This window comes from Dermacentor variabilis, chromosome 2 (assembly GCF_050947875.1).
Source record: "Dermacentor variabilis isolate Ectoservices chromosome 2, ASM5094787v1, whole genome shotgun sequence".
Classification (NCBI taxonomy): domain Eukaryota; kingdom Metazoa; phylum Arthropoda; class Arachnida; order Ixodida; family Ixodidae; genus Dermacentor; species Dermacentor variabilis.
Genome location: NC_134569.1, coordinates 106,345,108 through 106,361,345, shown reverse-complemented (window position 1 = coordinate 106,361,345; position 16,238 = coordinate 106,345,108). Strand labels below are relative to the sequence as shown.

The following is a 16,238-nucleotide window of genomic DNA, read 5'->3' as shown; positions in this document are numbered from 1 at the left end:
CGGCCACGAAAGAAGTTTTATTATACGCAAATAAACCCATGCTCTCCGGCAGGTACGAGTCGCCAGTGTCTGAGCGATCGGCGGCAGCCATCTTTTATTCCTTTCGGAACTGGGCAGCCTGCGGCTATTCAGAAGAAAATTCAGTTTTGTTCGGCATATTAATGCATCTTTAATGCGTACACGTCACTTTGATGCGGTGAGTTCTAGCGGTTTTGTGACGTCGCGTGACAGGCAGGTGAAGTGGGTGCAGCCCGAAAAATTTTGACCAATAGCCGAGGGGCTAATGGCGAAAAGGCGTCGAATGAGAAGTAACTATTTTCCTTTTTTCGGTCAAATCATGCATAATCGGCGTGTACACATCATATCAGATGGGGAGCTATCGCCATTTTCGTGACGTCGCGTGACAGGCAATTGAAGTAGGGGTGGTCCAAATATGTTTTTGACCAACCGCGGAGGGATGATTGCAGAATTAAAATAGAAAAGTATGGAATAGTCTTACGTTATAGCACCCTCATTTCATGCACCGCTAGTAAACAACGCGTCAAAATAAAGGGCCCGTCCGGGATTTGAACCCGGGACCTCTCGCACCCAAAGCGAGAATCATACCCCTAGACCAACGGGCCGATGCGAGAGGCGATTCGGAAGCGCTTTCTAAGGAAAAACCGGTTGCCGTTAGAAGGTGTAGAAATCAGGTTTCGAGAGCCTTTGTGCCCTTGCGCTATTGCCAGGAGCAGTGCGGGGAGACACGTACACGTATTCATTAAACGCCTTGGCTTCGCTCGCCGAAATGCACAGAACTTATAGCGTAATGTGCCATTAAATTCTGGCTGATAGCCAGTATTGAAAGTCGAACAGCCGAGCTCGTGGCTTTTTGCTACAACGTGCGCCGCTTAACACCGGCTTGGGAAACACGCGCGTACGCTGTGAGCATACGAGAGCCTTTACCCAAAGGTTTGTGTAATGCTGTCGCTCAGGTAACCAGCAGCACCTTCCGGCGACGGCGCTGGTATTCTACAGAGACGCATTTCACACGCGATTGTAAGCCATTTCGTCCGCCGATAAAGGCGCAATTCTACGTACGCAGTATACCGCGAGATATTTACTTAAGTGTCTTCGGTGGCTTTTCTCAGTGTCATATATTTGGTTGTCGTTACCAGTGGATTTCGTTCATTCAGTAGTGCGCGAGCATTTTTGTGATGACAGCACAAAATGCTAGCAAATGACACATTTTAAGCCGCTACGGGAGACGAAAGGCCACACCACACGCGGATATGAGCACTCCCTGATGAGCACTTGATAACATGCTCTCCCCCCCCCCCCATGCAGGGGTAAAAATAAATGAAATAAATGAAATTAGCACTTGCGAACATGAGTACTCGCTGAAACACGGGGTGTTCATTCTTGTCTTTTTTTTTCTCTCTTTACCATACAAAACATTTAAAAATGGGTTCCGGCAAATAGCGTAATTGTTGTCCTTGAGATGGATTATTCGAAGCGGCAGACATCAGTCGCACCAGAACTGGAAATGCATAATCAACTAGTTCACGAGAATCCACTAATTGACTTCTTAATTAGTTATCTTACGGCACGTATTGCAATTTACGAATTGTAGCCTGTGAGTTTGCAAGGCATGTGCACTTGGAAGGACATTAAGAATGGCACGGGTTTCGGGTTCCGGAAGTATACGGTAAGAATGAACCACTGTTCCCGCTTTATTTTTCCAAGAAACCGCTGTTTTATGCTTTGAAGCACAAAGGAAGCTGGAACTCCCCTTTATTTCGTCGCATACTTTGGGAATGATTGTCTCGAAGCGGGGGTCACCCGGACAATTCGTTTCACATGAATACGCCTTGCCAACTCACCGGCTGCAATTCGTAAATTGCAATATCCACTGAAAGTGATGAATTAAGAAAATCACTAATTAACTGTTAGGAATATTTTTTATCAGGTCAGTTATACATTTCGAGTTCTCGTGCAAGTAATCTCCGCCTTTTTGAATAACCCAGCTGAATGACTTGAATTATCCATACCACAGGCGATTTCTAAAAATTTGTTGTGTGTAAAAAAAAAAAAAGAAAAGAAACACCAGCCTGAACCAGAGTCGCGGATATCGGTCCTATATAAATGTGACTTCGGCTCCCATTGAAGGCTAAACAATGTTGCCTGCAATTAAATCGCGCATTTTAAGACGTTGTCCGCAAATTACGTGGACCCCATTCCGTGCTAATTGAAACACCACGAAAGCTCGCGTGTGAATTGAATAACGTCTTAATTAACCACGCGTTCACATTAAACGTTGCACACACATAGGACTTCGCACGCCTCATATTTGCACCAAAAAAGAACAAGGTGCCACGTTTACTTCACCGAGGACAGTGCGGGTGCAGAGTATAACGCATGAAAATATGCAGAAAACGACCATTCGGGGATTACTTGCGAATCGAACGATTAAGTCAGAAGCGTTAAACTTTCGGCAAACGTTACCACTACATCATGTCCCGATTTCCACCGAACGTGAATTTGCGGTGTCACTTTCACTTCTCTCGGGAGGCTGGTAAATATTACGGATAACGGCCGTTTAATTAATGCCTTTAATCGCACTTGCAAAGGAACTCTGTGAATGTTTCATAATTACGCGACGCTTTCAAAACTTAGCCCGCACCGATCATCCATTAGATGCGCCCTATTTCCTCGATACGTCAGTGTTGTGGCACGTTAACTTCTTTCAGGATGTCGGGCAAAGTTCGCACACGCAAGGTTCGTGAGATACGCTTCTGCGTTGTGAGGTTCTGGAGCGCTTGTATGAGTAATTTTCTGCAAAAGAAGTGCAATTAAGCTACACAGCTTAAACATTGATGGGGCCCCCAATCCCCACGCGAATTCAATTACGCGGTGGCACGTTTCCGTATTCACAGCTCTCCCGCGTGCCTCGTGATCGCGCACAACGTTCTTGCGTCCACAACTGCTGGCGCTTTTCGCACCGCGCTGGTTAGGACGGGAAACCTCTCGAGCCATACTACATGACGAAGGATTGTACGATGCGGCGATAAACGAATGCTTGGAGGCGCTGGAGTAGCGGCGCGCGAGCGAGCGTCGATTTCATATTTCGCGTATTTCGCGATCTTTTGTTTTTTTCTTGGAAAAAGCAACCAGGCACACTTCGGCACGAAATAAATTCTTCATTCGGAGGTCATTTAAGGTGTCCTGCAACTTTGTAATTGGCATGTTTGTGCTTCAAGGATTAATTAGAAAGTGTACTAGTTAAAATTAATGAATATTTCGTGATGAAAAAAATACTAACTGTAAACATACACGACTGCCGCTGCTATGCAATCGGTACGATTTCTCTAGAGCTGTTGTTTCTTTTTTTAAATCTTGGTCCAAGTTAACTGGAACACTGGTGGGTTAACTGGTGTGTGTGTGCGCGTGTGCGCGTGTGCGCGTGTGTGTGTGCGTGTGCGTGTGCGTGTGCGTGTGCGTGTGTGTGTGTGTGTGTGTGTATGTGTGTGTGTGTGTGTGTGTGTGTGTGTGTGTGTGTGTGTGTGTGTGTGTGTGTGTGTGTGTGTGTGTGTGTGTGTGTGTGTGTGTGTGTGTGTGTGTGTGTGTGTGTGTGTGTGTTGTTGTTGTTGTTGTTGTTGTTGTTGTTGTTGTTGTTGTTGTTGTTGTTGTTGTTGTTGTTGGTGGTGGTGGTGGTGGTGGTGGTGGTGGTGGTGGTGGTGGTGGGCTGATATCCTCTTTTTTTTCGTATACGAATTGAATGCGAATAGTAACTACCGAATAGTCTATAGCCCAAACGCAAATATTCGCACCAGGGCTCTTTATTTCAGCACAGTTAACTGCGGCTCCTGCATGGACTAGATATATGTAGTGCCAAAAAGACGGCTAACTATCAGGAACAAATGGTCAGTTTTAAATATAACATCGCCAACTTTCATTAGAAAAATGCGTGAATAGCTGCTCAACGACATTAGAGTCGGGGTGCAAACAAACTCTATGTGATAAAATGCCTGTTGCATGGCTAGCATACCAAAAACGCTAAATAAATGGTTGTCGAAAAAGTTGCGGAAAGTTGCATCACAAGTTGCGGAAAGATAGAAATAACCAAAGTACTTGTCTGCCTTAGATACGTACATTTCGCAGACACGTGTAAAAGGGTCCATTGCAAGGAAAACATGACTTGTTGTAGCGTAAAAAATAAAACTTCTACACAGCTAGACAGCCAAGAACACTAAATAAAAAAGTTCAACCAAAATCACAGATATTCATGTAGGATTCCGCCGCGTCCGAAAACAACTCTTGTATTACCCGTTTTATTACTGCATTGCTTCATCAACTGTTGTCGCGAAACCTAATATAATTTGCGATACACTGTTTAGCAGATGGATAACAGTAACTAGATTTAAACGGTCTGCTGTTGCAAAATATTTGGTTGTAGTTTTGAATATACCGAGCAGTTCATTTTCGCATATTTCACACTGAGTATTCATGTTCGAAACTTCGATTATTCTCCCATCCCTCGTTGTATATTACTCTCGACGTATCTGCCTTTCGTTCGATAAAGTTATTTGTCCCTCACCATTGAGAAATTAATTTCATGCACCGCAAGTAAACAACAACGCGTCAAAAGAAAGGGCCCGTCCGGGATTTGAACCCGGGACCTCTCGCACCCAAAGCGAGAATCATACCCCTAGACCAACGGGCCGATGCGAGACGCTCTTCGGAAGCCCTCTTTGAGCAAAGACCGGTTGCCGTTAGAAGGTGTAGAAATCAGGTTTAGAGAGCCCTTGTGCCTTTGCGCTATCGCCAGGAGCAGTGCGGGGAGACACGTATACGTATTCTTTAAACGTCTTGGCTTCGCTCGGCGAAATGCACAGAGCTTATAGCGTAATGTGCCATTATTAAATTCTGGCTGATAACCAGTATTGAAATTCGAACAGCGGAGCTCGTGGCTTTTTGCTACAACGTGCGCAGCTTAACACCGGCTTGGGAAAAACGCGCGTACGCTGTGAGCATACGAGAGCTTTTACCCGAAGGTGTATGTAAGGCCGTCGCTCAGGTAACCGGCAGCACCTTCCGGGGACGGCGCTGGTATTCTATAGAGACGCATTTCACACGCGATTGTAAGCCATTTCGTCCGCCGATGAAGGCGCAATTCTTGGCTCGTGGCTGGATGGATGGATGGATATTATGAGCGTCCCGGGAACGCCTTATGAGCGCCTTTGGAACGGGGCGGTGGGTTGCGCCACCAAGCTCTTGCTACTATACTGCCTGATATCCTACCTAGGTTAAACAATGAAAAAAGAAAAAAAAAACACTATGAACTACCACGCCCAAATTTTCTGATCCCCTATTGCGAACTGTGCTTTTGTACGTCTCCGTCTTTTGTCGTTTCTCTACTTTTCTACCATCAATCCTCCAGTCGCCTCTTACTAATGTCTATTGCTGACATGTTTGCTTTACCACTGCTGCCTCTGAACCCAAGGGCTTCAAGGAGGCCAGTGGTGCCTAAATCGACCGCTGGGCAGATATCTTCATATTCCAATAAAACATGTTCCATTGTTTTCCTAGCTTTGCCGCAGCAAGCACATGCTTCTTGCTTCTTATATCTCGGTTTATAGGTGCGTGTTCTAAGGCATCCTGATCTCGCTTCGAATAGAAATGAGCTTCCCTTTGAGATATCATAAACTGTTTCTTTCCTGATTTCGTTTTTTCCTCTTAAGTAGTTACTCATGGCAGGTTTCTTTTCCATTTCCGCCACCCATGAGATTAATTCAGCCTCTCTGACTTTCCGCTTGACCTTCTTTGTTGCTGTGTTGTCCACCCTACAGGCCGCATACTTGCTGTTAAGCTTCCTAGTTCTTTTCCTCCACTGTGAATCAATGTTTTTCCTGTACAGATACGTGAACACTCTCCCAGCCCATTTACTTTCTTCCATATTCCTCAGCCGTTCTTCATACTCAATTTTACTGCGAGCTTCCCTCACTTCAAAACTAGTCCAGCCCATATCACCCTGCACAGCTTGAATTGTAGTCTTCCCGTGAGCGCCCAATGCGAGGCGACCCACTGGCCTTTGGTTCCCGTCGAGTCCTGATTGTACCCCTGATTTATAGCAAACAACCGCATTTCCAAAAGTAAGTCCTGGAACCAGTACACCTTTCCACATACCTCAGAGGACCTCGTACCTATTGTATCCCCATAGCGCTCTGTGCTTCATTATGGCTGCATTTCTTTTCCCCTTTTTGCTACAACGAACTCCTGCGGGGACGGTAGAGTATCCGTCTCCAGTGCAAGAGGACCGTGATTCAAATCCCGGTGCCGCGCAATTCTCCACCGGGAAATACAAAAAAAAAAAAACCGTGTGTTGAGAAAATTGCACAAACAGGCCTGGAGTGCGGCCTGATCCCGGTGACCAGAACCGGTAACGCACTCTCTCACCAGAGCAGGATTGGCCACCCTGGTGCAGTACTTGGCCACAACCTCCTATATGAATACAACAATCAAACCCCGGCCCTCAGTCCCCAGCAGCCGCGAAGCAACTGACCACGGCGGCGGTCAGATCTGTAACGCTGCAGAGGGTGCTAAGAATACCTGGCTCCGGACAGGCCGCCATTGGAATCTGAACCTGGCAACGTTTAACGTTAGAACGCTATCTAGTGAGGCGAGTCTAGCAGTGTTATTGGAGGAATTAGAGGGTAGTAAATGGGATATAATAGGGCTCAGTGAGGTTAGGAGGACAAAAGAAGCATATACAGTGCTAAAAAGCGGGCATGTACTGTGTTACAGGGGCTTAGCGGAGAGACGAGAACTAGGAGTCGGATTCCTGATTAATAAGGAAATAGCTGGGAACATACAGGAATTCTATAGCATTAACGAGAGGGTGGCAGGTCTTGTTGTGAAACTTAATAAGAGGTACAAATTGAAGGTGGTACAAGTCTATGCCCCTACATGCAGTCATGATGACCAGGAAGTCGAAAGCTTTTATGAAGACGTGGAATCGGCGATGGGTAAAGTCAAAACAAAATACACTATACTGATGGGCGACTTCAATGCCAGGGTAGGCAAGAAGCAGGCTGGAGACAAGTCAGTGGGGGAATATGGCATAGGCTCTAGGAATAGCAGAGGAGAATTATTAGTAGAGTTTGCAGAACAGAATAATATGCGGATAATGAACACCTTTTTCCGCAAGCGGGTTAGTCGAAAGTGGACGTGGAGGAGCCCGAATGGTGAGACTAGAAATGAAATCGACTTCATACTCTGCGCGAACCCTGGCATCATACAAGATGTAGACGTACTAGGCAAGGTACGCTGCAGTGACCATAGGATGGTAAGAACTCGAATTAGCCTAGACTTGAGGAGGGAACGGAAGAAACTGGTACACAAGAAGCCAATCAATGAGTTAGCGGTAAGAGGGAAACTAGAGGAATTCCGGATCAAGCTACAGAACAGGTATTCGGCTTTAACTCAGGAAGAGGACCTTAGTGTTGAAGCAATGAACGACTATCTCATGGGAACCATTAAGGAGTGCGCAATAGAAGTCGGTGGTAACTCCGTTAGACAGGAAACCAGTAAGCTATCGCAGGAGACGAAAGATCTGATCAAGAAACGCCAATGTATGAAAGCCTCTAACCCTACAGCTAGAATAGAACTGGCAGAACTTTCTAAGTTAATCAACAAGCGTAAGACAACGGACATCAGGAACTATAATATGGATAGAATTGAACAGGCTCTCAGGAACGGAGGAAGCCTAAAAACAGTGAAGAAGAAACTAGGAATAGGCAAGAATCAGATGTGTGCGTTAAGAGACAAAGCCGGCAATATCGTTACTAATATGGATGAGATAGTTCAAGTGGCTGAGGAGTTCTATAGAGATTTATATAGTACCAGTGGCACCCACGACGATAGTGGAAGAGAGAATAGCCTAGAGGAATTCGAAATCCCACAGGTAACGCCAGAAGAAGTAAAGAAAGCATTGGGAGCTATGCAAAGGGGGAAGGCAGCTGGGTAGGATAAGATAACAGCATATTTGTTGAAGGATGGTGGTCAGATTGTTCTAGAGAAACTGGCCACCCTGTATACGCAATGCCTCATAACCTCGAACGTACCGGAATCTTGGAAGAACGCTAACATAATCCTAATCCATAAGAAAGGGGACGCCAAAGACTTGAAAAATTATAGACCGATCAGCTTACTGTCCGTTGCCTACAAAGTATTTACTAAGGTAATCGCAAATAGAATCAGGAACACCTTAGACTTCTGTCAACCAAAGGACCAGGCAGGATTCCGTAAAGGCTACTCAACAATAGACCATATTCACACTATCAATCAAGTGATAGAGAAATGTGCAGAATATAACCAACCGTTATATATAGCTTTCATTGATTACGAGAAAGCGTTTGATTCAGTCGAAACCTCAGCAGTCATGGAGGCATTACGGAATCAGGGTGTAGATGAGCCATATGTAAAGATACTGGAAGATATCTATAGCGGCTCCACAGCCACCGTAGTCCTCCACAAAGAAAGCAACAAAATCCCTATAAAGAAAGGTGTCAGACAGGGAGATACGATATCTCCAATGCTATTCACAGCATGTTTACAGGAGGTATTCAGAGGCCTGGAGTGGGAAGAATTGGGGATAAAAGTTGATGGAGAATACCTTAGCAACTTGCGATTCGCTGATGATATTGCCTTGCTTAGTAACTCAGGAGACCAATTGCAATGCATGCTCACTGACCTGGAGAGGCAAAGCAGAAGGGTGGGTCTGAAAATTAATCTGCAGAAAACTAAAGTAATGTTTAACAGGCTCGGAAGAGAACAGCAGTTTACGATAGGTAGCGAAGCACTGGAAGAGGTAAGGGACTACATCTACTTAGGGCAGGTAGTGACCACGGATCCGGATCATGAGACTGAAATAACCAGAAGAATAAGAATGGGCTGGGGTGCGTTTGGCAGGCATTCTCAAATCATGAACAGCAGGATGCCACTATCCCTCAAAAGGAAAGTGTATAACAGCTGTGTGTTACCAGTACTCACATATGGGGCAGAAACCTGGAGACTTACGAAAAGGGTTCTGCTGAAATTGAGGACGACGCAACGAGCTATGGAAAGAAGAATGATGGGTGTGACATTAAGGGATAAGAAAAGAGCAGATTGGGTGAGGCAACAAACGCGGGTAAACGACATCTTAGTTGAAATCAAGAAAAAGAAATGGGCATGGGCCGGACATGTAATGAGGAGGGAAGATAACCGATGGTCACTAAGGGTTACGGACTGGATTCCAAGGGAAGGGATGCGTAGCAGGGGGCGGCAGAAAGTTAGGTGGGCGGATGACATTAAGACGTTTGCAGGGACAACATGGCCACAATTAGTACATGACCGGGGTAGTTGGAGAAGTATGGGAGAGGCCTTTGCCCTGCAGTGGGCGTAACTAGGCTGATGATGATGATGATGATGATGCTACAACGAACGCCACCTATTGCCGGCTTGGGAAACACGCGCATACGCTGTGAGCGTACGAGAGCCTTTACCCAAAGGTATGTGTAATGCCGTCGCTCAGGTAACCAGCAGCACCTTCCGGGAACGGCGCTGGTATTCTATGGAGACTCATTTCACACGCGATTGTAAGCCATTTCGTCCGCCGATAAAGGCGCAATTGGTCGTACGGAGTTATTTACTTAAGTTTCGTCGGTGGCTTTTCTCAGTGTCATATATTTGGTTGTCGTTACCGTTGAATGTCGTTCATTCAGTCGTGCGCGACCATTTTTGTGATGACAGCACAAACTGCTAGCAAATGACACATTTAAAGCCGCTACGGGAGACGAAAGGCCACACCACAGGCGGATATGAGCACTCCCTGATGAGCACTCGCGAACATGAGTACTCGCTGAAACACTGGGTGTTAATTCGTCTTTTTTTTTCTTCTTTACCATACAAAACATATAAAAACAGGTTCCGGAAAACAGCGTCATTGTAGTCCTTGAGATGGATTATTCGAAGCAGCGGACATCGATCACACGAGGATTGGAAATGCATAATCAGCTACTTCACGAGAATCCACTAATTGACTTCTTAATTAATTACTTTACGGCACGTATTGCAATTTACGAATTGTAGCCTGTGAGTTTGCAAGGCATGTGCACTTGGAAGGACATTAAGAACGGCACGGGTTTCGAGATGTTCCTCACCATTGTCAAATTAATTTCATGCACCGCAAGCAAACAAACAACGCGTCAAAAGAAAGGGCCCGTCCGGGATTTGAACCCGGGACCTCTCGCACCCAAAGCGAGAATCATACCCCTAGACCAACGGGCCGATGCGAGATTCTCTTCGGAAGCGCTTTCTAAGGAAAAACCGGTTGCCGTTAGAAGGTGTAGAAATCAGGTTTCGAGAGCCCTTGTGCCTTTGCGCTATAGCCAAGAGCAATGCGGGGAGACATGTCTACGTATTCATTAAACGTCTTGGCTTCGCTCGCCGAAATGTACGAAGCGTATCGCGTAATGTGCCATTAAATTCTGACTGGCAGCCGGAATTTAAATTCGAACAGCGGAGCTCGTGGCTGGATGGATGGATGGATGTTATGAGCGTCCGCTTTGGAACGGGGCGGTGGGTTGCGCCCCCAAGCCCTTGCTATTATACTGCCTAATGTCCTACCTACGTTAAAAAAGAAATTGAAATGAATAGCCGACATACGACCTTCGGAGATAAATCTTTTGAGATGTCGAGAAGAAAAGTAATATTTCATGGCGGAAGTAGGCTAGGATACTTATAAGTATTTGCTATCTAACGAAAGACAGACCGATCAACGGAAGATAGACAGACCGGCCTCCGAAGTTATGCGCGAGACGCGGCTCTCATTTTTCTTTCTTTTTTTTCTGGTTCTGCCTTTGATCTGGCAGTTGTCTGTCCACAGATGCTGCCAGGCGTTTTCCGTTTTGAGTGACAGAGCTGCTTGTTTTCGCGAGTTAGATGTTCGTTAGCATAAACTAGGAAAATCTGTAAACCGTAAACTCCGATGTCCCTGGTGCCCACGCGTGCTTTTCCTTGCTTCTTAGCACGAGAATGGAACATAGCAAGGATTGTTGTTGTTGTTGTTGTTGTTGTTGTTGTTGTTGTTCGGGCCTGTATTAGTCCGCGCGCCGTGCACGACCTCAATGCCATTGTCGAGGACGGCGCAGTTTATCGCTGCACCCAGAGTTTCGACAATTGCTATTACAATCCTCACCCTGGCTGCAAGGATTCATCTCGAGCTCGACATCATTCTGCCCGGAATACTTCTCCAGTTCTCCGACTCGTTTCGTCAATATTTCATTTCCAGGCTTGAGTTCCTCGTTGGTGGTCTTAAGACAAGTACTACCTGCCCTAAGGCCTTCGACTAAAGATGTGAGCAGCCGCACAGTCGAGAAGAGGGCCTCAACTTCTGCCCTTTAACTCGTCGACGACTGTATCAGCAGAGCCAAAATGTGTCTGTACATTTCTCAATGAGTTTGTTTACTATTTGTTCCATCGATTTTTCTGACCAAGCTTCCAGCTGCTCAACTCTGTTTGTTAGTTCTGCGTACGACGGCGCGACAAATCGATGGTCGAAATGAATAATCGATGAATTAGCAAAAATACATTAATAAAGTTTTTAACTACTTATCCAAAGGAACATATTGCAATTTACAAATTGTAGCCGGGGAGTTCGGAAGGCGGATCGACTTGGAACGAATTCTCAGGGTGACACAAGTTTCGAGATATTAATTCCCGAAATTCGCGAAGAAATACATTGGCGGTCCAGTTACCTTTGCGCTTCAAAGCTTAAAACGGCGTTTTGGGAAAGAAGTAAGTGGAGCGACAGTACACTTTTACGGCTATTTTGCTGACGCATATCTCGAAAATGGTGTAATCCACATAATTATTTTTAAGTAGATATACCTTACAGTCTCACTGGCTACAATTTGTCAATTGCAATATGCGCATTAATGTAATTAGATAAAAACATAATTAGTAAGGCTTTCTTAATTAGTCGATTATGCATTTCAATTTATCATGCAAGTAATATCCGCCTCAGCATGAAGAAGAGCAGTTCGAGGATTAGAATTGCGCTGTCTGCGACATGCGATTTTTAAAGATTGTTTAAAGGCTTCGCAGAGACACCCAGTGTATCGAAGGCTGATCGTAATATGTCCATGCTAACCTGAAGATGCATGGCAGTACTTCATAGAGGGTGAAGCCCCAAGGCTGCATCCGCCAGCCGGACTGAAAAACGCGCTCGCTCGCTGCCTGCTCCAGTCCGGCCGTGGAAGTCAACGCTAGCTTCGCAATTGCAGGAGAGGTGGCGCCACCAACCTGCACGAATCATTGGGTCCTGTAAAGCGTGCTCTGCCTCGGTAAGTATTTGCACTGCGGTAAAGTTAGAACGTTGTTTCAATGGTAACATAAATAGATTGACATTTACAATTATGTTAAACTTAGTGTTCAATTATTTTTCGAGGAAGCGCTCATTCCATTAAGAGGAAGCTTTAGCTCGGGCCCAACTCCGACGCGGCCTATTCAAATACATGTAAAAACGCAAAAACGTTTTTTCTGAGATAACCCCTGGACCGATTTTAATGACATTTGTTGCATTTGAGAGGGAAAGTGAAATTCTAGTGACTGTTACTCACGGAATTTCTATTTAGGTCCTGAATTTTGTTAAAAAGGTTTTCAAAAATTCGAAAGTTTGAAAAAAATAGAAGCATGAAGTTCACAAATTCATAACTCTGCATCAAGAGAAGATATTGCGGTTCTGTAAGCGAGATCCATCAGATCATTGAAAGCGGACAAATTCGATACGTCATTTTATATCTTACGTGAATTTGTTACGTTGTTTACAAGGGTTCTGCAAAACCTATATTTCCATTTTACAATATTTTTTGACATTCATGTGTAACCTATCAATTTTGTTCGCTTTAAATGTACTATCAGATGCAGTTCACGGAATTGTATTATCAATTTTCGTTGCTGAGTTATAGAGTTGTAAACTTGATAGTTTCGTTTCTTGAAAATTTTCATTTTTTGCCAATTTTTAATAAAAAATTGACGACCTAAATCAAAAATCCGAAACCAACAGTCACTAGATCTTAAGTTCTTCTTTTAAATGCAACAAACCTCGTCAAATTTGGTGCAGTGGTTGCCGAGAAAAACGAATTCTGCTTTTACATGTATTTAGATAGGAGCACCCGAGCTAAAGCTTCCTCTTAAGTATTGTAGGATTCAGATGACGGCACGAGCTCCAATTTTGTTGCGGGAAAATCGGACGCACAGAAAACTTCCACGAGGTTGCCTTATGACCGTTAATCCACTTTGCCTCAATTTCTTGCATTGCAGCAAAGTTTATAACGAAGTGGCGAATGCAATAGACTTCGTAGAAAAGTGCCAACCTGGCCTTTCAGCGGCGCACGCTTTCTTGCCTACGTACGTGATATCTGACGGGAAGGAATGCTCGAAAATAAAACAACCCAGTAACCTCACCTAAATGTCATGGCATTTCAGCTATGTGGAGTCCGCCGCATTTTGGGAATCGGATACTATGCACAATGATAAATCAAGTATTGTACTTTCGTAAGGGGCCAATTGGATTAGCTATCAAAAGTTCTGCACGACACTCATTCCAACACACCCGAGTAATCAAATGTCAACATTCATTTTAAGCTATCGAGACCTCGGGCAATATTACTTTTCGTGACATTAGCTCCCGGCGTTCTGCTATGCCTCAATAACTTCTTGCAATGTGGTGAAGTTAAAGGCTTAACAAAATATAGGGGTGTGCGAAATTCGAAATTTCGAATATGAATCGGATAGTCCCTGCTATCCGATTTGTATTCTACAGTAGAATTCGCTACACGAAGCTATCGAATATTCGTTTCCTTCGATTATTCGACAACTTCATATCGAACGTTGAATAGCAGGGACGATCAGATTCAGTTTCAGTTTCAGTTTATTGAGCGTTTGAAATGTTTTACAGAAGCAACTCTAGGAGGTCCCATAGTCAAAGACTGAGGAGGGACCTCCAACAAAAAATACATAGAAAAAGTTTACTTAATGCGGTTCGTATTCAAAATTTCGAATTTCCCACGCCCCTACATTTCTTACTCGAGAATTCGCTACACGAAGTTGTCGAATATTTGTTACTTTCTAATATATAATGGATGGAGGACTGATTGCAGTCTTGAGGAAACCAAAATGATGAATGCGAGGAGTGTTTCGAACGGTTTCTCTGCAGGACAGGCAGGAAAGCCAAGGTTGCAGGAACACCACTTCCTCAGCAACCGCACAAGGCAAATAACTTCTGCTCCATACTTTTCATTCGTCTAATAAGAATGGCTCGCTTTTAGAAGCCTATATAGGAATTTGTGGCGATTTAATATTCGCCAGTCTCACGTAGCGTGCTTGCACTATTTAAAAACAATGCGTGTCGCTTTAGTATGCACTTTTCTTCAGCGATCATAACACTGTGCGTGCATCTAGTAATTAGCATGCTATTTCCTTCTTTTATTACTGTCGTCGTGATCCTGATAATTGAATGCACTTGTTTATCATTCACAAGTTCCCCAGTTATTTGTACGTTTAATAGTGAATGGTATTGCATGCGTTTGGTCAAATCCCAGCTGAAACTGGATTATTATTATTATTATTATTATTATTATTATTATTATTATTATTATTATTATTATTATTATTATTATTATTATTATTATTATTATTATTATTATTATTATTATTATTATTATTATTTATACAATACTGCGAACTCATGGTCCAAGCAGTGTGGTCCATACAAATACAAAAGAAATAGCAACGAAAAAAGCAACAATAATACAGGCTCAGAAAGGTTATTTCACAGTTTGACATTTTGCTTTGATGAGGCAGTTCCATTCACTAACGGTTCTCGGGAAATAAGAAAACTTAAATAGGTCTGTGAGAGCAAAATATGGGGTTAGGGCGTTTTTATTGTGGTGTCGGGTAGGCCTGCTAGTTAAGGGTGACAAATATGCTGATGCATCTAGCGCGAGTTTGTTTTCCAAGAGTTGGGAAAGAAATTCTAATCTAAATGTTTGCCTTCGTGTCTGTAATAGGGGAATGCCATTTGCTTGCATTAAATCAGAAGGTGAATCTAATGCTGAAAATTTATTAAAAATAAACCTTACGGCCTTTCTCTGATACCTTCAAGACAATCAATGTTGCGCATAGTATGAGGATCCCATATAATGCACGCGTATTCCAGTCTTGGCCGCACAAGAGAAGTATTGCAGAGCAGCTTAACATTAGTAGGAGCAGTTTTAAGTTTATGTTTAAGGACACAAAGCTTGCGAAAGGCGGATGAACAAACATTATCCATATGAAGATTCCAAGACAGATTTGAAGTGAGTGTTACACCGAGATATTTATAGCAATATACTTCTTTTAATGGCGACGACCCTAATATGTAGGTACACGACAGCGATTTTTTTTTCTTTGGCGAGTTACTGGAAGGGAGACACATTTGCTCGTGTTAAGGGTCATTCCCCATTTTATACACCATTGATGTATATTGCCCAGACTAGTGTTGAGCTCGTTGTAATCGTTAGTGAAATTAATTTCTTTAAACAAAACACAGTCATCAGCAAACAATCTTGTTTCTACACCAGGGCGAACAAAATCAACAATATCATTAATATACAATATAAGCAGCCAAGGGCCTATATAACACGCTGCCCTGGGGTGCACCGGGTGTAACCGGAAGACAGCCCGAGTTCTGACCCGCTACACGAACCTATTGTTTACGATAACTCAAGTAGGCTGAAATCCAGTCAACAAGTATTTGTGGAATGCCTATTGTTTCAAGTTTGAGAGTAAGTTTACTATGGGGAACCTTATCGATGGCTTTCATGTCTGTACTACCGTGTCTATCCTACCGTGTCTATCGAGGGTCAATACCAGAGAATGAAATAATGTGACGAGTTGAGTGACGGTTGATAGTCCTTTCTGAAATCCACACTATTTGGTCAATATGCAGCGTTTCTCGAGGAAGTTTGTTATACTGGTAGCTATGATATGTTCAATAATTTTACAGCATTGCGAAGTTAGTGAAATAGGACGGCAATTTTCTAGCGTCAGGCGGTCTTTCTTTCTTTAATGATCCGTACAATTCGGGCTTATTATTATATGCATTTACCAAGCGCATGCAATGTAATAATAATAATTATTATTATTTATTGTTATTTTCACCAAACGGACTTCGC

General features: G+C 43.8%; 3 non-coding genes across 3 annotated transcripts; all 3 read right to left on the bottom strand.

The window, feature by feature from the left end:
- Positions 1–551: 551 nt before the first annotated feature.
- Positions 552–623, bottom strand: TRNAP-UGG (transfer RNA proline (anticodon UGG)). The gene has a single exon. It is a non-coding gene; the product is annotated as a tRNA-Pro (tRNA).
- A 4,007-nt stretch (positions 624–4,630) lies between these two features.
- TRNAP-UGG (transfer RNA proline (anticodon UGG)) lies at positions 4,631–4,702 on the bottom strand. Its single transcript has one exon. It is a non-coding gene; the product is annotated as a tRNA-Pro (tRNA).
- Positions 4,703–10,236: 5,534 nt separating this feature from the next.
- TRNAP-UGG (transfer RNA proline (anticodon UGG)) lies at positions 10,237–10,308 on the bottom strand. The gene has a single exon. It is a non-coding gene; the product is annotated as a tRNA-Pro (tRNA).
- Positions 10,309–16,238: the final 5,930 nt, after the last annotated feature.